The following is a 27,818-nucleotide window of genomic DNA, read 5'->3' on the forward strand; positions in this document are numbered from 1 at the left end:
TGCTACTGATTCCGAGAGAAAGACGCGATTTCCTTAAAATAAGGATATCTTTTAGGGGCTTTAAATCTACGCTCTATAAAATTAATATTAGCATTTTTCGAATTTTTATTTACGAGTGGCTCATATTTGTATGATTTGGTATCGGATTTATTCACTCAAGTTCTTATAACTTTGTCTTTTTTCCATCGATTTTCTTCTAAAGGGTGATTCTTTTGAGGTTAGGATTTTCATGCATTAGTATTTGACAGATCACGTGGGATTTCAGACATGGTGTCAAAGAGAAAGATGCTCAGTATGCTTTGACATTTCATCATGAATAGACTTACGATCTGCCACAACGTCGAATTTTCAGTGAATGGGCCCTAGAAAAGTTGGCAGAAAATCCGCTTTTTTATCGACAAATTTTGTTCAGCGATGAGGCTCATTTCTGGTTGAATGGCTACGTAAATAAGCAAAATTGCCGCATTTGGAGTGAAGAGCAACCAGAAGCCGTTCAAGAACTGCCCATGCATCCCGAAAAATGCACTGTTTGGTGTGGTTTGTACGCTGGTGGAATCGTTGGACCGTATTTTTTCAAAGATGCTGTTGGACGCAACGTTACGGTGAATGGCGATCGCTATCGTTCGATGCTAACAAACTTTTTGTTGCCAAAAATGGAAGAACTGAACTTGGTTGACATGTGGTTTCAACAAGATGGCGCTACATGCCACACAGCTCGCGATTCTATGGCCATTTTGAGGGAAAACTTCGGAGAACAATTCATCTCAAGAAATGGACCGGTAAGTTGGCCACCAAGATCATGCGATTTGACGCCTTTAGACTATTTTTTGTGGGGCTACGTCAAGTCTAAAGTCTACAGAAATAAGCCAGCAACTATTCCAGCTTTGGAAGACAACATTTCCGAAGAAATTCGGGCTATTCCGGCCGAAATGCTCGAAAAAGTTGCCCAAAATTGGACTTTCCGAATGGACCACCTAAGACGCAGCCGCGGTCAACATTTAAATGAAATTATCTTCAAAAAGTAAATGTCATGGACCAATCTAACGTTTCAAATAAAGAACCGATGAGATTTTGCAAATTTTATGCGTTTTAAAAAAAAAAAAAAGTTATCAAGCTCTTAACAAATCACCCTTTAGTTGGTCTTATTTCTGACTTTAAAGTATCATCATTATGAACATGATGAGAAACCAGACGTTTTTTCTTTGGTTTATACTTTTCTGGCGGCAAAGAGTCATTGTAAAACATTATTTTTTTTTGAAAATTCGCCCTTTTCTTCATCGATGTATTTTGAACCTCTTAACTTATCACATATCCTAGATTTGAATACACGCTTTGATGCATCGTGTTCAAAATAAAAAGTAAAATTGAAGAAAATAAAATTTGTTTTTTAGTTTTTGATATGAGCTTTGCAAGGAGAAAGTCCATTACTTTGTGAAATATAATATTTCGCCGAAGATAATCACCGAAGGTGTATCGAAATATCCGAAATAGCAATATTTCAATAATAAAGCAATGAAAAACAATTACACCAGATTTAAACTACTTTTTTTAAAGCTCTTTTTTGCTGGGTATTCATCAGTTAAAAAATTCACATTACAAAAGATATTTCAAAGTAAACAATATTTTTTGGAAGTTGTTCTAAAGGCTCAACTTAAAGGCTCTTCTAAAAATGTCCCCAAAAGAAGTTTTTTATTTTACCATCCCAGGAGTTTCTTTTGATTAAATTTTTTTAAAACTAACTTTTTTCATATTTTTAAAAAATAATAATTTTTACTATTTTATTTCAAATACATTAATAGCATAAAGAGTAAGAATTAATAATAGTATAAAGAGTAAGAATTAATAATAGTATATAATTTGTACCATAATTATTAAAATTTTGTTCAAGAAAATGCTAAATCCCTTGTAGAAAAATTGCGAACTTTTGAAAGTAATTGAGGTCAAAGTTCCACCCAGAGAAGGAATATGATCCCCTCAAACATGTTTCAAGAGCAAAATATTATTTTTGGAAGGGGAACATGTAACAAGTTTGTCGCAAACATGTTATTTTCTCGGAAATTATGTATCTGATTTTGAATTTGACGAGAAAAACAACATTTTTGCGACAAAAATATTCCATGTTCTCCGTCTAAAAATAACATTTTGCTATTGAAATATTTTTGAGGTGATCATGTACCTTCTCTGTATGTCCATACAAGCGTTAGAATGTATTAAAACTCACAAAAAATTATAAAATTATTTGCTAAAATATCACATAATTTTATAATACACATTCAAAACAATCTATTCGGATCACACCTTAATTGCAAATTGCAATTAAGGTGTAACGGCTGTTGAAATGGTGGACATACGACCCATGTTAAATTCATCGCTTCTTTTGCTGGGATTACTTTATCTTCGGCCCTAAATCAATACCAAAATCCTTAAATACAAATAATTTTATTGGGAATAACGCGCCTTTGTTTCCATATCAATATAAAAACTTTAAACGAAAATTAAAATTTTTATTTCCAAGTAAAATTCTGTATGAAGTTTATCTTCATCATAGTAATGGTATTTATTTAATATTATTTTTATTGTTTTTTGCTGTTCTTTTTTATATATCCTACGTGTTTGTGACTTTGTGTTATCTTGGTTGTTCGATCATTTTGGGTATTTCGTAATTAGTAGGTCTTAAAAACATCATTTTTGAAATTTATTACAATTTATTATAGCTTCCACGTTTGCCATATCATTGTAATAAAAAAGTATCATAAATTAATCTGTTTAATATCCATTTATGAAATATGTTATTAATTTTTTTTATATCTTTCTTGATTGCAGGTAATTATTGGAATTTTAATCTCGACTGGCTACTTTCTAAGGTACTTATACATTCATATAAAAATAAGAAATTATAGAGTAACTGACACGAACTACACCGGAAAAATATTACCAAAAATGTCCAATTAAAAATTTGATTGAAACATAATCAATTAAAAAATTATCTGATACAATTAACTTTTTAATCAAAAATAAAGTCAATTAAAAAATAATTGAACATTTTTAATTAAAATAGTATCCCAAAAAAAATCAATTAAATTAAAAAATAGTGTTTAATATAAATACATACTACACTCAAAAAACATTGAACCCACCAGGAGGGAAAGTTTGGTTAATTTTAGAAAATGTAATTTTAACTAAACAAACGCAGATTTCACGCGCATTTCACAAAAATAGGTAAATATTTTTTGACAAATTCAAGAAAATTTATTTTGTTTTTTTCACTCGATAATAAAAATTTCGAAGTTTGAAGGAAAAAATGGGGAAGTTACTAATGGGCGCATTATTGGGAGCCACCGTGGTGCTAACCATTGCATGCCCGCCTTGCATACACAAGGTCGTTGGTTCGATTCCTGCTTCAACCGAACACCAACAAGTTTTTCAGCGGTGGATTATTCCACCTCAGTAATGCTGGTGACATTTCTGAGGGTTTCAAAGCTTCTGTAAGTGGTTTCACTGGAGTTCCCTTGTCATTGAGCTTAACATGGAATCGGGCAGCACTTAGTGATAAGAGAGAAGGTCACCAATGTGGTATCACAATGGACTGAATAGTCTAAGTGAGCCTGATACATCGGGCTGCCACCTAACCTAACCTTGGCAAAATTTACAAATTTTAAGAAATTCTTACCTATTTTGTGGGGAACACAAATTTAGTAAATCTTTATGCTTCATTTGTGTATAATTGTTCACACTTTTTTAGTTCATTTAACTAACGTACACAAAAAATTATGAAACAGCGCTAAATGATCTATGTTTCATATATAAATCTGGAACCCCATCTTTGCATTTGGTCACAGTGTTCACATTTCTCTCGAGATACGGTGCCTCTACTTTTTTCCGAGACTCCCAAACACATTTAGCTGTATCCGTTTTTACAATCGGATAGAGTACTAAAAGATCTATCTTTCACATATAAATCTGGAACCCCATCTTTTTCCAGTGGTTACGTTTCTCTCTAGGATCAGTGCCTACACTTTTTTCCAGGCCATATATTGAGACTCTCAAACACATTTAGCTATATCCGGATAGATCACTAACAGATCTATTTTTCAAATATAAATCTGGAACCCCATATTTTTCCATTTGACCGCAGTGGACACATTTCTCTCTGTTTCGTATATACACGGTTGAAAAAGACTGTTTTTCATATGTTTGGCTATAAACATTATATGTTTGGAACACAAATTTTTAAACACAATATTTTTGAGTGCAAGCATATAATGTTCATAAACTAGCATAACATGTTTGGGACATATATGTTAATATGTTAGAACATATTATGTTTGGGACATAAAATGTTTGTAAATATAATATGCTTGGATGCAAACATATATTAATTTTGAAATAGCCTATAAACATATATGTGTTTAGTAGCTTGGAGCGCTATTTAACAGGGAGCGATATTGAATTAAGTTGGTGGTTGTTGCTTGTTATTACAAAATTAACATTTTATTTTTCCTTGGGCAATTGATCAGCTACTTCTTTGATTCTTACAAACTGTGTGGTCCGCTGTTCGAATCCCCGTCCGGCAAAAGGTAAAATTAAAATAAAAAAAAAATCATAAAATTGAATAATTTCTTCTACAATGTTTGTATTACAGAAAAAGGTGCTAAGAACTAAAACATCTCGTGGAAGTGAGAAAGATGTCGGGGAATATACAATTTTGAGCATTCAGGTCGAAAACCTATGTTGTTAGCACCTATATTACCTGTTTATTTTCATAATTCATTATGATTGTAAATATATAAATAAATAAATAAAATTTTGAGCACAATATTGTTTGGGAGAATTTTTTTAAGCATATAATATTTTTGGATGCAAAATGCTTCCAAACATATTATATGGTCACATAATAACATATTGTTGTTTGGAAGACAACATTATTGAATTTGGATGCAAAAATACAAAATGTTTGGAACTTAGACTACCCAAACATATATTGTTTAGACCAATATGCTTTCAAACATATTATATATTGGAAGAGATCAAACATATAAATGTTTGGGCAATACCCAAAAATGTATATGCTTGAAGCAAAATATGTTTGGGAGTATATGTTACAGAAGCGATTTTTTGTGAGCGTGTAGAAAATTTAGTCAAAATTGTATTTCTATGAAAATTTTATCAAAATTCATTCATTTTATTTCAATATAGAAAATGTTGTCAAAATTTTATTTGTATGTAGAAAATTTTGTCAAAATTTTATTTCTATAGACAATTTTCTCAGAAGTTTATTTCTAAAGAAAATTTATGAAGTACATCTTTGTAAAATCTACCAAAGCATCAAAAATTCTACCAATCAATAAGACATCTACCATTTCTTGTAGAATTTTACCAACGTGTCTACCAACCAATTTTTTTACTTGAATATATAGAAGTAAATTTTCGTTCATAAATACAAGATGACCGAAAATGGGAGATTTTCATATCTCCAGCATTTGGAGGACGATCACCAGTCTCTTGGTGTTGTGGTTCGAAATCGTGATGTTATTGCAGCTTTTAGGATTTGACAAAATTTTAATTTTTAAATTATTACTGATTTTCTACAGTAGAGCCTTTTTCTTTGTTTTTTTTTTTTTTCAATAAAAAACTTGTATTGGGGATTTTTGTGAGGAATTTAAATTTAAGTTGGGGATTTTTGGGGACGAACACATCATAATTTTGGGACAAGAGCCACAAAAATACTGGCAAGACTGCCCTAGCCATTATGTAGTCTTCATTGTCAGCACAAGTCATAGCGCCATAATGCCACGCGTATAATATTAATTGCTGTAGTAGCCAAATATAAATAAGACAATATCTGTTTCTATTTTTTACATTTGGATTTTAACACCCTACATTATAAAATAACAACATATATTGATTGAAAGTTTTTGCTTATACTTTAGTAATCCTAAACATTAATAATCATAAACTAAACACCGCGACCGTTGAGATCTAGTGGCCAATCAAAGGTGTACATTTTCAGCTGATCTCTTTGACAAGTAAACCCGATCATTTTGTTTGTTCACAAACTGCTCAATTGGCTTCTCATCGGAGGAAACCAAATTCGGTAACTGACCACTATCGTGCGAGCGAAGCAACTCCTTGGCTCTATCCATCTTTTTTATTGTGCATCGGTGAGCTCTTACACTTTTTGGAATTTCAATGTCTTTAATCCAATCTAATTCTTCAATATGTATTGCATCCGTTGTCAGCTTGCGAGCAAGTTTCCTACTACTGTGGTGATAACATCTGGTCTTCATTTTTCGGATCATTTCTTGTGTTGTTACAGTTTTTTCGTCCACATGTGGCTTTCCAACCAAATATGAAGCAATCTCTCCTGAATTCCACCACGAAGGACTTTATTATTGACTCCAAGCTCTTGATAGCCCCCTGAAGTTAGTTACAATACATATCAGCCACCCTGTAGATAATCGTGTAAGAATAACATATGTTATGCCCCCTAGAGTATTCGCGAAGGCTGGCGGTGAAAATGACATGCAAGTTTCCCAATCATTCTCAAGTAAATTTTATCACGGAAGACCGTTACGGGGCTATATTATGGATGTTGGTGCTCTGATGGTACTAGGTATTGTTCGAGCAGTGAGAATATCAATTTTGGAAAGTACGAGGGTTGCCTTTTATATTTCGGGAATGGAGAACAAACACAAATATTAATCAGCGAAAATCGAATGAAGATCTATACACTTTTGCTTGCGTTTGAACCAATTGTTGAAGCACTTTTACCACTCTGATTTAGGTATCTCCAAAACATGCCTTCTCAACGCATTGGCCGCTTCTTCAGGTGTCGAAAAACGTTGACCTTTCATTTTATTTTTTACGTACGATGCCAGGACTATACGGCGGATGATCCATATTTAGAGTGCTCAAAAATTTAGTTATTTGAGCCGATGTGAGAGAGCTTGCTTTGTCATGGTGAAGAGTGATCCGTCTTCGGCAGTTGGGTTGCCTGATTTCTTGAAAATACAAATAGCAAACAAATGGTTGTGTACCACTCACAATTGACTGTTCTGTGTTGCTCTAGTGGTACGATTGCGACATGTCCAGTTTTTCCGAAAAAAACAGGCGATCATTTGCTTGGAAGTGTTTCATGCGAGAGTAACTTCTGTTGGATTTGGCATATCTTGAAACACCCATACAAGTCGACAGCTGTTTACTTTCGGATTCATACGCGTAAATCAACGATTCATGTTTCGAAGCACTACGATCGTATTTTTGGAGCATTCCTGTCGACCATTCGATACGAGCCTTTATTTGAACGATTGTCAAATTGTGTGGGATCCATCGCGAACAAATTTTTTGACGGTCAAATGTTCATGCAATATTTGTCCCACAAATACCTAAGATTGTCTCAATCTTACGAAAGGTCACAGGACGATCTTGCAATATTAGTTGGCGTACAGCCATAAGCATAGGAAAGCCTCTGGGGAGGGGGCTTAGACCCCCCAGAAAAAATGTAGCCCCCCAGAATTTGAAAACCTATTTACGATTTTACATTTTTATAAAAATTAAACAAGTATATACAACCGCACAAAGTTCCGCTAAAGACTTTCATGCACAATCGAATTACTTGGGTTGTGGTAGCAGTTGCCGATGGCAATATTTGAAGTCTGATATTTATGAAATAGAGCTGTGATTGAACTTATGGTTTAGTTGAATAACTAACAGCCTGTTTCTGTATGTCGAACGAGTTCAATAGATCGACTGAAATGCATAGAAACAGCTGGTTTTTGGTTATAAATTCTGCTGTTTGTTTCCATTTTAGTCGATCCACAGAGCTCATTCGACATACATAAACAGGCTGTAAAGCTCCTTTATTATATTGTTTAGTCTGGTTTAGTCATCTTAATTAAAAAATAGTAATTGGTATTAAAACTATTCTTTCATAAATTAATATCTTAATAATGCTGCAAAAAAGCGTCGCCAAAAAAGAAGTGAAAATGTTCTTTTTGGGTCCGGAAGTGGTGCAAAATTGGCGGAGAAGCGATGAATGTAATAGGAACTCGTCATAGAACGAATGCCCACCGTTCAACAGCCGTTGCAATAAATTTGCATCACTTCTTACGGTGTGATCCGAATTCAGAGTTTTGAATGTGAATTAAAAAATTGTGTGATATTTTCCCAAATAAATAATTTTTATTTATTCGTTTTTTATTTGATTTTTGGTCGACCTTTTGTTAGAATTATATAAATATTTATAAAGACCTCGAGCTTCAAGAAACATTAATTTATAATAATTTTTATATTTTTTATGATTTTTAATGCATTCTAACGCTTGTTTGAATATTTTCAAAAATGATCGATTTATCTATAATGGATTTAGCATTTTTGTGGCAAAATTTGAATAATTTTTACCATTTTATTTATTCTTACTCTTTTTTTTAAACTATTTGAAAAAAGAAAACAAAAATTACGCATTAAAATATGAAAAAACTGAAGTAAAAAACTTCCTGTGTAGTTAATATAATTAACTTCTTTGTGAGGACATTTTTGAAAGTGCTTTTAAAGTTGTGCCTTTAAAACAAATCCCAATTTTTTTTTTTGCTGGAAAAAGTGTGGAACTACTTTTAGTTGCTTTATTATATATTATTTTGATGTCTATTTTTTTTTTGTGAAATAAAACAATAATTGAACCTATAAGTTCAGTCTATAAATTTTTAGCTAGGGGGCTATAGCCCCCCCCTAGGAAAATTGTCTAGCTACGCTAATGCGTACAGCATCAATGGATTCCGGAACAACAACTGACGACCTTCGCAAAATTCGTCCCGAAATATAAAAGGTAACCCTTGTAATGTGAAAGAACTGAAAAGTGGAGTAATGTTACAAAGACGGTCGCTTAATCTAATAATAACATATTATGTTGGGATCTGAGAGCACGCTTCCTTTTCCACGGATATTTTGTTACGGTTGATAATTTGGAAGAAGGTCTAGAAAATTCTAAACGAGAAATGAAAATATTTGAATTGCGCGTTAGAGGCTCCTGATTATTTAAAACCAATTAGAAAATTTCTGCTCACATACTGCTCGCTGAGCACACTAAAGCATGTTAAAAAGCTAATTCTCTTGGATCATAAGAAGGAAAACCGCGGAGAGAGATCTCCGAATTTTCGATAGTATATCCCCAAAAAATCCCCAACTGAAATACCGGATAGATATATAACCCCATGTAATAATGGAATTTGGGCCTTCTTCAAATTTGTTACATAAATATGAAGCTGCAATGGTAAACAAGAATGCGATTTATCTCAACCTAAATGAACTCGTAAAGATTGACACATAGGCCTTATTGTACTTCGCTTTTACACTTTAACAAATCTAACACTATTTGATTGAAGGTTGAAACATCCTCAAATCACGACGTTATCCTCAGCCAAATCTCCAGATCTCCAAAGTAAAAAATACCCCCAACCACTAGAAAAGATTGGGGAAAATCCAAACACTGAGGAAAACTAAAGTTAAAATGAAAATATTTTCAAAGAGATCAGTGAAGCTGCGACACTGGAGTAACTAGACTACTAACTTATTAGGCTGTGATCGAACCCTTATACGCAGAACAGAAACATTTTTAGATTAAAAAAATAATAAATGCTTTAACGTACTTACGAAACAGTGTCCTATCTTATACATGTGTTCTTTTTAGCAGATAAGCATTCGTAGGTAGGGTGAAACGTAAAACTTATATTTGCCTATCTCTTCATTATCATGTTCATACGTCAGTTTTTAACATAACAATTTTTTATTTTCTTTTTTTTTTGGGTTTGTTTTTCTTTTGCTTGAATGCTTAATTAGCGTAAAAAGAGACCAAATTATGAACTTCCTATGTCTGGCGTCGGATCCAATTTCTTTCCAAGTATTTATGTTTTTGGTGAGTTTATTTGTTTTTCTCTTGCGGTAACCTTGGGCATGCTATTGAATCCGCTTGTGTTTGTCCTGTCCTGTTGTCGTTGAAATCATTGGTGCAGCCCATTTTTTTTTAAACAATTAACAGTCTTTTACATACATAATTGTAAAGTTTAATTTTTTAATGGAAAAATATTCGTTACACATGAGATCAATATTCGGTCATAAAGGGTGATTCTTTTGAGGTTAGGATTTTCATGCATTAGTATTTGACAGATCACGTGGGATTTCAGACATGGTGTCAAAGAGAAAGATGCTCAGTATGCTTTGACATTTCATCATGAATAGACTTACTAACGAGCAACGCTTGCAAATCATTGAATTTTATTACCAAAATCAGTGGCAGAAAATCCGCTTTTTTATCGACAAATTTTGTTCAGCGATGAGGCTCATTTCTGGTTGAATGGCTACGTAAATAAGCAAAATTGCCGCATTTGGAGTGAAGAGCAACCAGAAGCCGTTCAAGAACTGCCCATGCATCCCGAAAAATGCACTGTTTGGTGTGGTTTGTACGCTGGTGGAATCATTGGACCGTATTTTTTCAAAGATGCTGTTGGACGCAACGTTACGGTGAATGGCGATCGCTATCGTTCGATGCTAACAAACTTTTTGTTGCCAAAAATGGAAGAACTGAACTTGGTTGACATGTGGTTTCAACAAGATGGCGCTACATGCCACACAGCTCGCGATTCTATGGCCATTTTGAGGGAAAACTTCGGAGAACAATTCATCTCAAGAAATGGACCGGTAAGTTGGCCACCAAGATCATGCGATTTGACGCCTTTAGACTATTTTTTGTGGGGCTACGTCAAGTCTAAAGTCTACAGAAATAAGCCAGCAACTATTCCAGCTTTGGAAGACAACATTTCCGAAGAAATTCGGGCTATTCCGGCCGAAATGCTCGAAAAAGTTGCCCAAAATTGGACTTTCCGAATGGACCACCTAAGACGCAGCCGCGGTCAACATTTAAATGAAATTATCTTCAAAAAGTAAATGTCATGGACCAATCTAACGTTTCAAATAAAGAACCGATGAGATTTTGCAAATTTTATGCGTTTTAAAAAAAAAAAAAAGTTATCAAGCTCTTAACAAATCACCCTTTAGTTGGTCTTATTTCTGACTTTAAAGTATCATCATTATGAACATGATGAGAAACCAGACGTTTTTTCTTTGGTTTATACTTTTCTGGCGGCAAAGAGTCATTGTAAAACATTATTTTTTTTTGAAAATTCGCCCTTTTCTTCATCGATGTATTTTGAACCTCTTAACTTATCACATATCCTAGATTTGAATACACGCTTTGATGCATCGTGTTCAAAATAAAAAGTAAAATTGAAGAAAATAAAATTTGTTTTTTAGTTTTTGATATGAGCTTTGCAAGGAGAAAGTCCATTACTTTGTGAAATATAATATTTCGCCGAAGATAATCACCGAAGGTGTATCGAAATATCCGAAATAGCAATATTTCAATAATAAAGCAATGAAAAACAATTACACCAGATTTAAACTACTTTTTTTAAAGCTCTTTTTTGCTGGGTATTCATCAGTTAAAAAATTCACATTACAAAAGATATTTCAAAGTAAACAATATTTTTTTTAATTTCGAAAAAAAACTTTAAACTAAGTATCAAAATCCTCAAAATAAATATTAGTCTATATTTGAAGCTTCTTTATCTTTAATCCTAAGATTCAATGTCTCAGTGAAGTTGAAGATTATTTCTGCAAATCAAAAATGTTTTTCTTTACCTTTAAAATTTACCTATGACTTTAACTAAGGGACACAAATTTCAATGATTCGTATCGTAAAATTGTTAAATTAAAGATTGTGCACTTTCTTTTAATTACAAATTCTTTATTTTAAAGAAATTGTGTAAATTACGTGTCCTAAAATTTTATCTTATATTTATTTTTTTCAGTGCACTCAAAAAACAGTTTACTTGAATCCAAAGATTTGAACCTTCCTTTAAATTTTTTTGTTATTGATTCCGAGCCAAATATGCGGCTTCTTTTAAAAAAAAAAAACTTTTTAGCGACCACCTACCTTTAAAACTAGGACCAATAAAATTAAAATTAGAAGACAGATCGCAGTAAACGAATTTTCATTCTGTTTGCTATATATTAATAAAGCTATTCACTTACAAACAAAATTTAAGGAAAATTGGCCTTAGTTCAAAGACATGCGACTTTAACGGAGGGACGAAAATTTCCAAAATTTGTGTTCTAAATTTAATAACAAAAATTTGAAACAATGATTATAAACTTTCTTTTAATTAAAATTTCACTATTTTAAATAAATTTGTCCTTAGGTTGTAAACGACAAGATCGGATTCTGATTATTTCAATAGATGGATATAATTGAGTGGGCTTAATGCCAACAAATCGCAATGCTTTACTAGAGACGCACAATTGTTTTGATTTAATTTTTTAACGTCGAAAGCTCACAAATATTGTACAATTTAAATAGAAATTGTTTCTAAGGGTAACTGATTTTTTATTTGAAGTAATTTCAAAAACAGCAAATAGAAATTTGTTATCTAAAAAAACAAATTTCTATTAGCTTTTATCTACAATAAAATAAAACGTGTTTCACTATGTTAAACTTTACATTAAAATTACATGATCTCACTACTAGATTGACTACCGTAGTAGGCAGTACAATTCAAAAAAATCGCTATTAGTAACATCATGCAACAAATTAAAATAAATTGGCGGCAATTTAACGGCATACATATATAGATATAATAAGATATGGTTTTCTGAACAATTATAAGATTTTTTTTACAACTTCTTCAATACGTTGCACAACATCTAAGTTGGTCTTAGGGATACAAAAATCGAAAAGTTGACGTCCTTGAAAAAAAGCGGAGCAAATCGACTAATTGGCTCTTGATGTCGGTCAAAGTCAAATTTTTATAGTGACAAAAATCGATTAATCAAAAAGTCGAAAATCCACTTTTTCAGAAATTGAATAGTCAAAAGTCATTTTATTGTGAAAATTTTGAAAAAATCTAAAAGTTTATTTTACCAAATTCAATCGAAGTCGTGGGGTGAGGGGCTCATGCGTCACATCAACCCTCTGCATACATTCACATTGGTTTACTTGTCAAAACATTCTAGAAAAATTGCGAATTTTGGAAATTAAACGTTTTAGAATGGAGTTAGAATGCATAACAAATTATAATTATTTATTTAGAAAAATATCACAAATTTTTTTAATTCGCATCCAAAACACTGAATTCGTATCATCATCACTTAAGAAGTGATGCAAATTCAGTGCAACGGTTGTTAAAATGGTGGACATCTGTTCTATGACAAGCCCATCTTAAATTCATCGCTTCTGTGCAATTTTGCATCAATTCCGGATCCAAAAAGAACATTTTCACTGTATTTTTTTTTCTTTTTTGTTTGACGACGCTTTTTTGCTGGGATGTTAAGCTCAATGACAAGGGACCTCTTTTTATAGTCGAGTCCGAACGACGTTCCACGTTGCAGTGAAACCACTTAGAGAAGCTTTATCACAATGGACTGAATAGTCTAATCGGGCTGCCACTTTAACCTAGAGAAGCTTTGAAACACTCAGAAATGTCAGCAGGATTACTGAGAGGGGATAATCCACCGCTGAAAAACTAACCATTTTGTTCGAAATTTAAATCAGCTATTGTTCGCTGATTGTAATAAATCGATGTATAAATCGTTATAATGATACTGGCAAGTTTAGCAAAAGGCATTGTGGTGGCTGAAACAGCACCTGAAATGGTTTCTCGAGCGAAAACTCGAATTCAACGAAATTCAAGCCATAGTGGCAAAGGAGCACATACAAATATCGCTAAAATATATCCAATTAATAAGTTGAAAACGTATTCAATAAAAAATTAACTGATACAATACATAATATTAATTAAATTTTTGACTCAAATCCAAAGGCGAACTTATAAGAATGTACAAGTTTTTATAAAATTATAAGCAAATCATTTGATCTAAACACAGAAAAAAATATCACCAAAATATTTCCAATTAAAAAGTTTAATGAAGTTGGAAATTTTTCAATTAATAAACTAATTGATAAAATTAACTTTTTAATGAAGATAGAAACATTAGGTTAATTAAGTCAGTGATTGAAAAATTAAAATTTCTAATTAAACAATTAATTGATACAATCAACTTTTTAATCAAACTCGGAAGACTAAGGCAGTTAGAAATTTGCTAATGAAATCAATAAATTTATTAATCAAGTTTTTTATGCCCAATTAAAACTGTGATTGATACTATCATTTTCGTAATCGTGTATCAATTAATTGCGCGATTGAATCAGAAAAAATTTTGTGTGTGAATATAAAATAATTATAAATAAATCGAAATTCAATCAATAATTGATTGTCTCAAAAAAAAATTGAGGTTTGCGGTCAAAATTAATCAAATTATTAATTGAACCAATTAAAAAATTAATTGAAAATTACAAGGAAATCAATTAATCAATTAATTTCGTGAATGGATCTGAAAAGGAATTATTTCTGTGAGATATTAGAACACGAACTCAAGGTACAGCATTACAAGTTCCAAACTAATACGGTTTCACATAAAATTTTAGTCTTGAAGAAGCAAAGGAGTTCCTGTGCTTGCACGAGCGTAGTGAATTTGTAAACATCGCGTTCTTTGACGAGCGAAACAATTCCCTAGCGAGAAATTCATAAACTTCTAAGGAATAGTGAAGATTTTTTTCTCATTTAAATCGATGAATAGTTTTCATTTCATTTTGATCTTCGCATTTTTTTTATAAAATAAAATAATTTTTTTGGTACGTGTATCTATGGTGTTGATATACCAATGAGAGTAACAGTTGCGTAGACTTCCATGTTGCATAGTGTAACGGCAGACAACATGGAAATGCACATTTACGAAGATCAATGTCCGCTTAAATACATTCATGTGTAATATTTATTTAACACGATATTTACCTTTGGACTCTGGTCTGCTTCAACAACAATCACGATATTGCCAATGATGGATTGGGATGAATTGTAGTGTTGACAAACTTACATTAAAATTCCAAGCAAATAACGAAAAACCTCAAAAACCCAAAATGGTACTCCAAACTCTTAATGATTCGAGCATACATATGTACATATATTCAAATAACATTCACAAATATTTGAAAAGAAACAAAACGAAATAGCGAAATCCGCAAAGTAGGTCACAGTCAGCACAGATTTATAGGAGAAAAATTCGAAATTTCAATTCAATACTGATGATTAATCAGTCTTTAGGGAGTTGAGGGTTTTTGTTTTTATTTCTAGCACAACGCGCAATATTGTCTGCTATTCAATCGCCGAATACTCAGATACCATCGAATTTATGTAGATCACTGAAGTTTAGAATGATTTTACATTAGAAATTTATATACAAAACCATGAGTATTCATTAGATAGTGAGTCGTAGCTGTCACCGCCGTTGGCGTATCAGGAGTTGAGCGTGATCATCACTAAAAGAGACATTCTTGTACCAGTGTAGTAAATTGTTTTCTTGGTTTATTAGTTCCTGTAAACTACACAAGTTAAGTACACAATAATGGTGGGGTTTTAGTATCAATAAAAAATGTGGAGTTTGCAAATTTAAAACTTTTGAATTTTCAATTTTCTTAGAAATTCAATGGGGTACGTGAAGTAATTTCAATTGAAGCGATCATATTTTTCTTGGTATCATAATATTTTTTTTATTGAATTAAATGATATTTTTCAAAAGTAATCTAAATTTCAGAATCCATTTACTGTTTGCTCGATATGGTCCCCTTTATCATAGAATATTGATCTGAGTCTGCCAAAAAATCAGTTGCAAGTAGCTGAGTATTTATAAAAAGTTGCATCAAAAGACTCATTCGCAAAATCCAGTTTTTAGTTATTATCACAGTCATTTCAGGGGTTCAACGCTCATGTTTAGCAACTCTAACATATTTGCATACATTTAGGCGACACATGTGTTCTATAAGTGTGTAATGCGCTTTACAAACTATCAGTTATTCCGGACGGAATGTCGGTGTTTGTAAAGATTCGTACAATGTGTCGGATCGATACGACTTGTCGGCGATGACTAAATAATCGGTAAATGTGTTATCGATGCCATAAACATGTAGCAGTATCGATTATGCCTTCGGACTTAACTTATAATGTGCCCAATATATGGGATATGTTCGACACAAGCACTGTCGTCCGGAATAACTGATAGTCTATAAAGCGCATAAAACTAACCATAGCGATAGGTGAAAAAATTTCCCGCGACGAAAAAATACAATAATTCGCTGTAAGAAAGTCTGTTTGGAAGAAAACTATATACTTTTTGTAATAAAAATTGATTCTTGTACAGGATGAAAAAAATCTTTTCTGCCTAATTGCATCTTCCCTCACATTTTTTAGTTCTTAGTACTTATTTCTGTAATACAAACAATGTGGAATAATTTATTTGATTGTATATATTTGAAATTTTACCTTTAGTCTGGACGGAAATCGAACCACACAGTTTGTAAGCCAACACACTATCCACTAGGTTGTGTAGGTTTTATTGTCATCAACAGGCAATTAGCGCTATAGCCATCAACGCGTATGCGTTGCTTGTGCGTTAAGCAGTTATATTTATAGAGCATAGTTTTGGGCGCCCATGCGCCGATGTAAACAAACTTTATTTAACAAAAACATACCTTTAGTTAGTCACCGCGAAAAATTCGACTTCCGAATGACAAAGTATATAAAAATTTCATTGAAATAAAAAAACCCAGCTAACCCAGTTAACCTAAAATTCCAATTTTTTCAATATCCGGTTTGTTTAATTAATCCGGTTAACCGGTGTTGGTTTTGTACACCTTAGTTAAAAAGTTTTCGCCTTTCGCTGGTTATATTTAAACACTAAAAGCTATTATGTGAAGGAGAAGTGTTTACACCAGTAATGGATTTGAACCCAAAATTTTACAAAAATATTACTACACGTTGTACTACTTTTTTGCAATTCTCATTGCTAAAAAGTAGTACAACTTGGCAAAAATGCAAACATTACAGCATTTAATGGCACAATGAAAGTTCAACGTATTAAAATACATACAGTTTAATACGTTTTTGCATTTTTCCGAAATGTTCTAATCCTTATCACTAAATGAATTGTTCAATACAAAATTTTTATTTTTGACGTAAATAAACATATTTTTATTATAAAATTGATAGTCTATTTCGTTTATATCACGGGAGGTTCTTTTCGCAAAAACGAAGACCGACAAGCCAGACAATTTTTTTTTTCTCATCTAGTATCAGCGGTGGATCATCCCCTGAAATTTCTGAGTGTTTCAAAGCTTCTGTAAGTGGTTTCACCGCAATGGGAAAAATCGTGCGGACTCAGTTATAAAGAGGAGGTCCCCTGTCATTAAATTCATCACTTGTGGTATCACAACGGGCTAAATTGTCTAAGTGAGTCTGAAATAACGGGCTGCCACTATATCTAACCTAACAAAAATGATAAAATATTCTTTCAAACAAACTTTTTACCGCGAAAAGAAATTTACAACTGAGAGGAAATTGTTTTTTGGTCTTCGATCAAAAACTGGGACAGAATCTATAACGCCTGCACCGCGCCGGTGTATTTTCCCACTTTTACTTCCATTTTTTGGTCTAGCTTCTACAAAAACTCATCTATTATAAAAGATAAAATTAATTTTTCTTTACACTTTGCTGTTTATATTAGTTTTGTAAACAATTAACACCTCACCAGAAATGGTTGAATGGCAGCGCAAAAAATGAAGAAAACTGATTGACAGGTGGTTACGACATTATTATTTTTTTTTTTGTTTTGCAAATGCAAATTGGCAAATATTAATTAAACAAATGGATAATGGAAGAACACTCAGTTTATGCATCTATTCAATCGGGGCAATATGCATAGCTTCTTGATGGCCGAGAGCAGTGAGGCATCTACTAATTAATACATCTGTTTATTTCCAAACAAATGTCAATAAATAATTTTGAACTTTATGAGTAAAATGCATGAAATAAGACTCCGACAATATGGACATAAGATTAGGGTCCATCGAACCGAACAGAAGTGTGTTTATTAGTCAAAGTAGTTTCATCCTTTTACGAATTTTGGTACAACAAACCTTTTGCAAAGATATATGGGTTGTTAAGTTCACGGCCCAATATGGATGGATTTCTATTGAATTGTCATCGTATGGTCAAGAACTAGAGAATATGTGGACAGATCGACTGGGAGTGATATTTGTTTTGGTAAGACGGGGCTTTCTTCGCCGAAATTCTCAAAGATGTTGAATATCACTAAAATGGCCAGGATAAATTGTTTAATCAAACGGGAGGGATTGTCAGCGGTATATGTAGTGTTACAGAGTGGTTTTATTGCTAATCGAAGAAATTTTGGAATATCTGCTTTAGAGTCCGTCGAGTAGGACATACCAAGAGCTATGCACGCATAAATCTGGACTTTAAGCTTAAGAACAAAGCTGTGAATCATTAGAGAGATATTGAATAGTTGAAAAACTCTTTTTCTATTCCTAATCAAATCAACGCAAATGGTAGTCCAATGATACAAAGTCAGGCTTTATAGTGGATTCGTCGAAGCTTTCCAGTTGACCTCCTTTAGTTATTACAGAGTCGTCAACCATTTATGGGATTTCTTTTCTATTGATCAGGTTTGGTAGTTTTTGTCGATTGCTTGCTCGTACGATGATGATTTCCTTACAATCTCTTAAACACTCAGTATAATCTTTTTAGGAGTCCATCATGGTAGTATGGCTGAACGAGCTATGGTTGTGACCGAAAATGGAGCATAGGATTTGTAACCAATTTAAATCTTCAAATCGCGTGAACACTACCTGATCGCTTCAGCCTTTTTCAGGATCAGGTATTAGAAATAAGGAAGTTGTAGATTGGCTGAGATATAATATTCAAACAACTGCTCGATATACGCTCAGTAGTTTCACATTTACCAAATATGGATGCCTATTTACGGAAGACTACAAATTAAATGCGTTATCTGGACTAGAAACTACCATCAATACTTTGGGGGTAACCAGAAGTCCTGTAAATAATCATTAGGCATGATATATCTCAAATACAAACATCTCAACAAGATGCAACCTAAATTTTAAAGCAGACAATTTACACAATATCAAATAACACAATATGTTATTGTAATCTTTAAAATTAAGACATTTTAAATATATTTTTCCTTAAATTCAGGACACGAATATCTGAATCTCTCCCACTGTTAAAGTAGTATGCCTTTGAAGTAAGGCAGATATTTCTTAAAAGCTTAGGTTTAAAGCTAGATAGATCCCTGAAAAATATCTTTATTTTAAAGAAGTAGCATCTTTTGCTCAAAATCAATAGCGGAATCCTTCCAATATCTTTGGAAACCAGTACATTTTTTGTAAGTAAATATCAGGAAACTCTTCATATTTTCTGGTTTATGTTTCTTTCAACTTCTTCTTTGGGTTATTATGGCTATTACACATAGCCTGTCTGGCAATAGCGGAACTAAAAATCTTTGGATTCAATTGGTAGATTAATTTTTCTATATTTAACATATTTTGTACACGTAAAGCAACCCGTTAAGATCAATATATCATTGTGATGAAAATTTAAAATAATATTATGCTAAAGGGTGATTTGTTAAGAGCTTGATAACTTTTTTTTTAAAAAAAAACGCATAAAATTTGCAAAATCTCATCGGTTCTTTATTTGAAACGTTAGATTGGTCTATGACATTTACTTTTTGAAGATAATTTCATTTAAATGTTGACCGCGGCTGCGTCTTAGGTGGTCCATTCGGAAAGTCCAATTTTGGGCAACTTTTTCGAGCATTTCGGCCGGAATAGCCCGAATTTCTTCGGAAATGTTGTTTTCCAAAGCTGGAATAGTTGCTGGCTTATTTCTGTAGACTTTAGACTTGACGTAGCCCCACAAAAAATAGTCTAAAGGCGTCAAATCGCATGATCTTGGTGGCCAACTTACCGGTCCATTTCTTGAGATGAATTGTTCTCCGAAGTTTTCCCTCAAAATGGCCATAGAATCGCGAGCTGTGTGGCATGTAGCGCCATCTTGTTGAAACCACATGTCAACCAAGTTCAGTTCTTCCATTTTTGGCAACAAAAAGTTTGTTAGCATCGAACGATAGCGATCGCCATTCACCGTAACGTTGCGTCCAACAGCATCTTTGAAAAAATACGGTCCAATGATTCCACCAGCGTACAAACCACACCAAACAGTGCATTTTTCGGGATGCATGGGCAGTTCTTGAACGGCTTCTGGTTGCTCTTCACTCCAAATGCGGCAATTTTGCTTATTTACGTAGCCATTCAACCAGAAATGAGCCTCATCGCTGAACAAAATTTGTCGATAAAAAAGCGGATTTTCTGCCACTGATTTTGGTAATAAAATTCAATGATTTGCAAGCGTTGCTCGTTAGTAAGTCTATTCATGATGAAATGTCAAAGCATACTGAGCATCTTTCTCTTTGACACCATGTCTGAAATCCCACGTGATCTGTCAAATACTAATGCATGAAAATCCTAACCTCAAAAGAATCACCCTTTATGACCGAATATTGATCTCATGTGTAACGAATATTTTTCCATTAAAAAATTAAACTTTACAATTATGTATGTAAAAGACTGTTAATTGTTTAAAAAAAAATGGGCTGCACCAATGATTTCAACGACAACAGGACAGGACAAACACAAGCGGATTCAATAGCATGCCCAAGGTTACCGCAAGAGAAAAACAAATAAACTCACCAAAAACATAAATACTTGGAAAGAAATTGGATCCGACGCCAGACATAGGAAGTTCATAATTTGGTCTCTTTTTACGCTAATTAAGCATTCAAGCAAAAGAAAAACAAACCCAAAAAAAAAAGAAAATAAAAAATTGTTATGTTAAAAACTGACGTATGAACATGATAATGAAGAGATAGGCAAATATAAGTTTTACGTTTCACCCTACCTACGAATGCTTATCTGCTAAAAAGAACACATGTATAAGATAGGACACTGTTTCGTAAGTACGTTAAAGCATTTATTATTTTTTTAATCTAAAAATGTTTCTGTTCTGCGTATAAGGGTTCGATCACAGCCTAATAAGTTAGTAGTCTAGTTACTCCAGTGTCGCAGCTTCACTGATCTCTTTGAAAATATTTTCATTTTAACTTTAGTTTTCCTCAGTGTTTGGATTTTCCCCAATCTTTTCTAGTGGTTGGGGGTATTTTTTACTTTGGAGATCTGGAGATTTGGCTGAGGATAACGTCGTGATTTGAGGATGTTTCAACCTTCAATCAAATAGTGTTAGATTTGTTAAAGTGTAAAAGCGAAGTACAATAAGGCCTATGTGTCAATCTTTACGAGTTCATTTAGGTTGAGATAAATCGCATTCTTGTTTACCATTGCAGCTTCATATTTATGTAACAAATTTGAAGAAGGCCCAAATTCCATTATTACATGGGGTTATATATCTATCCGGTATTTCAGTTGGGGATTTTTTGGGGATATACTATCGAAAATTCGGAGATCTCTCTCCGCGGTTTTCCTTCTTATGATCCAAGAGAATTAGCTTTTTAACATGCTTTAGTGTGCTCAGCGAGCAGTATGTGAGCAGAAATTTTCTAATTGGTTTTAAATAATCAGGAGCCTCTAACGCGCAATTCAAATATTTTCATTTCTCGTTTAGAATTTTCTAGACCTTCTTCCAAATTATCAACCGTAACAAAATATCCGTGGAAAAGGAAGCGTGCTCTCAGATCCCAACATAATATGTTATTATTAGATTAAGCGACCGTCTTTGTAACATTACTCCACTTTTCAGTTCTTTCACATTACAAGGGTTACCTTTTATATTTCGGGACGAATTTTGCGAAGGTCGTCAGTTGTTGTTCCGGAATCCATTGATGCTGTACGCATTAGCGTAGCTAGACAATTTTCCTAGGGGGGGGCTATAGCCCCCTAGCTAAAAATTTATAGACTGAACTTATAGGTTCAATTATTGTTTTATTTCACAAAAAAAAAATAGACATCAAAATAATATATAATAAAGCAACTAAAAGTAGTTCCACACTTTTTCCAGCAAAAAAAAAAATTGGGATTTGTTTTAAAGGCACAACTTTAAAAGCACTTTCAAAAATGTCCTCACAAAGAAGTTAATTATATTAACTACACAGGAAGTTTTTTACTTCAGTTTTTTCATATTTTAATGCGTAATTTTTGTTTTCTTTTTTCAAATAGTTTAAAAAAAAGAGTAAGAATAAATAAAATGGTAAAAATTATTCAAATTTTGCCACAAAAATGCTAAATCCATTATAGATAAATCGATCATTTTTGAAAATATTCAAACAAGCGTTAGAATGCATTAAAAATCATAAAAAATATAAAAATTATTATAAATTAATGTTTCTTGAAGCTCGAGGTCTTTATAAATATTTATATAATTCTAACAAAAGGTCGACCAAAAATCAAATAAAAAACGAATAAATAAAAATTATTTATTTGGGAAAATATCACACAATTTTTTAATTCACATTCAAAACTCTGAATTCGGATCACACCGTAAGAAGTGATGCAAATTTATTGCAACGGCTGTTGAACGGTGGGCATTCGTTCTATGACGAGTTCCTATTACATTCATCGCTTCTCCGCCAATTTTGCACCACTTCCGGACCCAAAAAGAACATTTTCACTTCTTTTTTGGCGACGCTTTTTTGCAGCATTATTAAGATATTAATTTATGAAAGAATAGTTTTAATACCAATTACTATTTTTTAATTAAGATGACTAAACCAGACTAAACAATATAATAAAGGAGCTTTACAGCCTGTTTATGTATGTCGAATGAGCTCTGTGGATCGACTAAAATGGAAACAAACAGCAGAATTTATAACCAAAAACCAGCTGTTTCTATGCATTTCAGTCGATCTATTGAACTCGTTCGACATACAGAAACAGGCTGTTAGTTATTCAACTAAACCATAAGTTCAATCACAGCTCTATTTCATAAATATCAGACTTCAAATATTGCCATCGGCAACTGCTACCACAACCCAAGTAATTCGATTGTGCATGAAAGTCTTTAGCGGAACTTTGTGCGGTTGTATATACTTGTTTAATTTTTATAAAAATGTAAAATCGTAAATAGGTTTTCAAATTCTGGGGGGGGGGGCTAAATTTTTTCTGGGGGGTCTAAGCCCCCTCCCCAGAGGCTTTCCTATGCTTATGGCTGTACGCCAACTAATATTGCAAGATCGTCCTGTGACCTTTCGTAAGATTGAGACAATCTTAGGTATTTGTGGGACAAATATTGCATGAACATTTGACCGTCAAAAAATTTGTTCGCGATGGATCCCACACAATTTGACAATCGTTCAAATAAAGGCTCGTATCGAATGGTCGACAGGAATGCTCCAAAAATACGATCGTAGTGCTTCGAAACATGAATCGTTGATTTACGCGTATGAATCCGAAAGTAAACAGCTGTCGACTTGTATGGGTGTTTCAAGATATGCCAAATCCAACAGAAGTTACTCTCGCATGAAACACTTCCAAGCAAATGATCGCCTGTTTTTTTCGGAAAAACTGGACATGTCGCAATCGTACCACTAGAGCAACACAGAACAGTCAATTGTGAGTGGTACACGGCCATTTGTTTGCTATTTGTATTTTCAAGAAATCAGGCAACCCAACTGCCGAAGACGGATCACTCTTCACCATGACAAAGCAAGCTCTCTCACATCGGCTCAAATAACTAAATTTTTGAGCACTCTAAATATGGATCATCCGCCGTATAGTCCTGGCTTGGCATCGTACGTAAAAAATAAAATGAAAGGTCAACGTTTTTCGACACCTGAAGAAGCGGCCAATGCGTTGAGAAGGCATGTTTTGGAGATACCTAAATCAGAGTGGTAAAAGTGCTTCAACAATTGGTTCAAACGCATGCAAAAGTGTATAGATCTTCATTCGATTTTCGCTGATTAATATTTGTGTTTGTTCTCCATTCCCGAAATATAAAAGGCAACCCTCGTACTTTCCAAAATTGATATTCTCACTGCTCGAACAATACCTAGCACCATCAGAGCACCAACATCCATAATATAGCCCCGTAACGGTCTTCCGTGATAAAATTTACTTGAGAATGATTGGGAAACTTGCATGTCATTTTCACCGCCAGCCTTCGCGAACACTCTAGGGGGCATAACATATGTTATTCTTACACGATTATCTACAGGGTGGCTGGTATGTATTGTAACTAACTTCAGGGGGCTATCAAGAGCTTGGAGTCAATAATAAAGTCCTTCGTGATGGAATTCAGGAGAGATTGCTTCATATTTGGTTGGAAAGCCACATGTGGACGAAAAAACTGTAACAACACAAGAAATGATCCGAAAAATGAAGACCAGATGTTATCACCACAGTAGTAGGAAACTTGCTCGCAAGCTGACAACGGATGGAATACATATTGAAGAATTAGATTGGATTAAAGACATTGAAATTCCAAAAAGTGTAAGAGCTCACCGATGCACAATAAAAAAGATGGATAGAGCCAAGGAGTTGCTTTGCTCGCACGATAGTGGTCAGTTACCGAATTTGGTTTCCTCCGATGAGAAGCCAATTGAGCAGTTTGTGAACAAACAAAATGATCGGGTTTACTTGTCAAAGAGATCAGCTGAAAATGTACACCTTTGATTGGCCACTAGATCTCAACGGTCGCGGTGTTTAGTTTATGATTATTAATGTTTAGGATTACTAAAGTATAAGCAAAAACTTTCAATCAATATATGTTGTTATTTTATAATGTAGGGTGTTAAAATCCAAATGTAAAAAATAGAAACAGATATTCTTATTTATATTTGGCTACTACAGCAATTAATATTATACGCGTGGCATTATGGCGCTATGACTTGTGCTGACAATGAAGACTACATAATGGCTAGGGCAGTCTTGCCAGTATTTTTGTGGCTCTTGTGCCAAAATTATGATGTGTTCGTCCCCAAAAATCCCCAATTTAAATTTAAATTCCTCACAAAAATCCCCAATACAAGTTTTTTATTGAAAAAAAAAAACAAAGAAAAAGGCTCTACTGTAGAAAATCAGTAATAATTTAAAAATTAAAATTTTTAAATTATTACTGCAATAACATCAAGATTTCGAACCACAACACCAAGAGACTGGTGATCGTCCTCCAAATGCTGGAGATATGAAAATCTCCCATTTTCGGTCATCTTGTATTTATGAACGAAAATTTACTTCTATATATTCAAGTAAAAAAATTGGTTGGTAGACACGTTGGTAGAATTCTACCAGAAATGGTAGATGTTTTATTGATTGGTAGAATTTTTGATGCTTTGGTAGATTTTACAAAGATGTACTTCATAAATTTTCTTTAGAAATAAACTTCTGAGAAAATTGTCTATAGAAATAAAATTTTGACAAAATTTTCTACATACAAATAAAATTTTGACAACATTTTCTATATTGAAATAAAATGAATGAATTTTGATAAAATTTTCATAGAAATACAATTTTGACTAAATTTTCTACAGATAAAAGTTTTGACAAAATTTTCTATAGAAATAACGGGAAGAGATAGAAATTTGAACAAAAGATAAACCGAAACAATAGCTTTCTTTTGAAAGTAAAACCTTTACATAATGTTGCATAACCGAATTGCAGTAATGTTGTATATACGAAACAGAGAGAAATGTGTCCACTGCGGTCAAATGGAAAAATATGGGGTTCCAGATTTATATTTGAAAAATAGATCTGTTAGTGATCTATCCGGATATAGCTAAATGTGTTTGAGAGTCTCAATATATGGCCTGGAAAAAAGTGTAGGCACTGCTCCTAGAGAGAAACGTAACCACTGGAAAAAGATGGGGTTCCAGATTTATATGTGAAAGATAGATCTTTTAGTACTCTATCCGATTGTAAAAACGGATACAGCTAAATGTGTTTGGGAGTCTCAATATATGCCTCGGAAAAAAGTAGAGGCACCGTATCTCGAGAGAAATGTGAACACTGTGACCAAATGCAAAGATGGGGTTCCAGATTTATATATGAAACATAGATCATTTAGCGCTCTTTCATAATTTTTTGTGTACGTTAGTTAAATGAACTAAAAAAGTGTGAACAATTATACACAAATGAAGCATAAAGATTTACTAAATTTGTGTTCCCCACAAAATAGGTAAGAATTTCTTAAAATTTGTAAATTTTGCCAAGGTTAGGTTAGGTGGCAGCCCGATGTATCAGGCTCACTTAGACTATTCAGTCCATTGTGATACCACATTGGTGGCCTTCTCTCTTATGACTAAGTGCTGCCCGATTCCATGTTAAGCTCAATGACAAGGGAACTCCAGTGAAACCACTTACAGAAGCTTTGAAACCCTCAGAAATGTCACCAGCATTACTGAGGTGGAATAATCCACCGCTGAAAAACTTGTTGGTGTTCGGTTGAAGCAGGAATCGAACCAACGACCTTGTGTATGCAAGGCGGGCATGCAATGGTTAGCACCACGGTGGCTCCCAATAATGCGCCCATTAGTAACTTCCCCATTTTTTCCTTCAAACTTCGAAATTTTTATTATCGAGTGAAAAAATCTGCGTTTGTTTAGTTAAAATTACATTTTCTAAAATTAACCAAACTTTCCCTCCTGGTGGGTTCAATGTTTTTTGAGTGTAGTATGTATTTAAATTAAACACTATTTTTTAATTTAATTGATTTTTTTTGGGATACTATTTTAATTAAAAATGTTCAATTATTTTTTAATTGACTTTATTTTTGATTAACAAGTTAATTGTATCAGATAATTTTGTAATTGATTATGTTTCAATCAAAATTTTAATTGGACATTTTTGGTAATATTTTTTTTTGTGTAGTTCGTGTCAGTTACTCTATAATTTCTTATTTTTATATGAATGTATAAGTACCTTAGAAAGTAGTCAGTCGAGATTAAAATTCCAATAATTACCTGCAATCAAGAAAGATATAAAAAAAAATTAATAACATATTTCATAAATGGATATTAAACAGATTAATTTATGATACTTTTTTATTACAATGATATGGCAAACGTGGAAGCTATAATAAATTGTAATAAATTTCAAAAATGATGTTTTTAAGACCTACTAATTACGAAATACCTAAAATGATCGAATAACCAAGATAACACAAAGTCACAAACACGAAGAAAATATAAAAAAGAACAGCAAAAAACAAGAAAAATAATATTAAATAAATACCATTACTATGATGAAGATAAACTTCATACAGAATTTTACTTGGAAACAAAAATTTTAATTTTCGTTTAAAGTTATTTATTAAAAAAATAACATTAACTTTACTTATTTGTATTTAAGGATTTTGGTAATGATTTAGGGCCGAAGATATAGTAATCCCAGCAAAAGAAGCGATGAATTTAACATGGGACGTATGTAGACCAATTTTTGCATGGTTGTTAGATACCATATACTAACACCATGTACAAAATTTCAACCGGATAGGATTAAATTTGCTTCTCTTAGAGGCTCCCCATGCCAAATCGGGGGATCGGTTTATATGGGGGCTATATGTGTTTATGGACCGATGTGGACCAATTTTTGCATGGTTGCTAGAGGCCATATACTACCACCATGTACCAAATTTCAGCCAGATGGGATGAAATTTGCTTCTGTTAGAGCAATCGCAAGCCAAATTTGGGGGTCCGTTTATATGGGGGCTATACGTAATAGTGGACCGATATGGCCCATTTGCAATACCATCCGAGCAACATCAATAACAACTACTTGTGCCAAGTTTGAAGTCGATAGCTTGTTTCGTTCGGAAGTTAGCGTGATTTCAATAGAC

General features: G+C 33.1%; 1 protein-coding gene across 2 annotated transcripts in view; it reads right to left on the bottom strand.

Moving 5' to 3' along the window:
* LOC142226142 (uncharacterized) overlaps positions 1 to 27,818 on the bottom strand; it is a 96,895-nt gene that overhangs the window by 37,871 nt on the left and 31,206 nt on the right. Inside the window, exon 1 of one of the 2 annotated variants that reach the window (XM_075296036.1) lies at positions 14,901 to 15,278. The exons of the other annotated variant lie outside the window; for it this stretch is intronic. The gene's annotated coding sequence lies outside the window, so the exon portion shown is untranslated. Of the gene's footprint in view, positions 1 to 14,900; positions 15,279 to 27,818 lie in introns of those variants that run through there. 2 annotated transcript variants of the gene reach the window in all.

Source organism: Haematobia irritans, chromosome 2 (genome assembly GCF_050003625.1).
Source record: "Haematobia irritans isolate KBUSLIRL chromosome 2, ASM5000362v1, whole genome shotgun sequence".
NCBI lineage: Eukaryota > Metazoa > Arthropoda > Insecta > Diptera > Muscidae > Haematobia > Haematobia irritans.